A 1,438-nucleotide genomic window follows, 5' to 3' on the forward strand; every position below is an offset into this window, starting at 1 on the left:
GCGGGTATCCCAGGGGTGGTTAGGGCAGAGATTCGGGCCCTAGATCTCGTTACAAGTCTTGCCAGCCTCTCGCCTGCAAGCCAACAGAAAAACATATCTGTTGTATGAAAAAACAACAACAAAGAACTGCTCTAAAATATGTCTACGTGAATGTACGCCCACAGATACAGTCATCTTCATAGAGAATACACATTTTATTCACGTGTATTTATACCACTCTATAAATTACATATAACGACATATATTATGCACATACATTAGGAAGTAATTGCACCGTGTGTGAGTTCACTTTCTTCCAAGGCAGGTCTCCCGTCGATCGTCGGTATTCAGGGAGGCCCTGCTCTACGGGGTCACCATGAACCCCGAGTTACAAACACTGAACCCAGGCTCTAGAGGAAACACAGGTGAGGTGCCGGGAGCCTCTGCTCACATGTTCATGATTTCATCAACCTTGATGCACGTGTGTTTATGTTTAAAGATGCCCGATCTGATGCGTATCTGGATTTGTTAACACTGAACTCGCGGCCAGCAGCTCTGACTCCCGCCTGCACCGAGCTCACCTGCCCAAGGTGTTTTCTCTGGGAGGCACCTCGCAGCCTCCTTGGGTTTGGGACACAATGTGAAGAACGTGGCACTGTATGGACAGAAAGAACACATGTTTACAGTCTGAGCGGTGCCCTGTCCCGCCCCACCTGGGAGCACGCTGGCCACTCAGGTTCACGCAGTGCCTTCTGGGGGTGGCACCAGACGTACCTTGTGATTTTTCTGGGATTGTGATGATTTGGGGCTGCTCTATTTTCTCATGTTAAAGGCTTAACACTGACATAATATCCACTCAGAATTTACTTCTTTTTAAGCATCGAAAGTTAGAATACCTTTTCTGCATTTCCAAAATTTTTGGCAATGGAAATGTCTTGCCATTAATATTTAGGTCAAAACACATTTTTAAAGGAAGAACAAAAGCGGTAATCCAGTTCAGAGCCTGGAGCTGATGTGCTGTAGCATCATCGCCCAGGGAAGGAGAACATCTGGGACCCAGCTGCAGGGCAACCCCACACGACCAAGGTGGGCGGGGGAGGAGGGTGCCCCTACGCCTGTCTGCCTGCTGAGCGTGCTCTCGCCGTGGAAAGCATGGGAAGCCACAGGAAGAGGGAAGCAAGCCCATCCGAGCTGTCCTCGTGCACCCAGCGGCGTGCCGTGAAGAACCCGAGGACAAGCATCTGGCCAGGAGCTGAGCAACCTCGAATCTGGAGGCAGATCCCGGAGCCCAGGAGCCCAGGCGAGGCCGGTGGCAGCCTGACAGACGCCCCCTCATGCCGTGCCTGCCGAGTGCTCTCAGAGGGAAGGTGCAACAGGCTCTTCACTGGGAAATGAGCGCTGACAACAGGAAAGCGCAGCTGTGCACCCCGGTTCTTCCTTGCACCTGCCAACAGTCTCT

Source organism: Myotis nattereri (assembly GCF_964212035.1).
Source record: "Myotis nattereri genome assembly, chromosome: 8".
Taxonomy (NCBI): domain Eukaryota; kingdom Metazoa; phylum Chordata; class Mammalia; order Chiroptera; family Vespertilionidae; genus Myotis; species Myotis nattereri.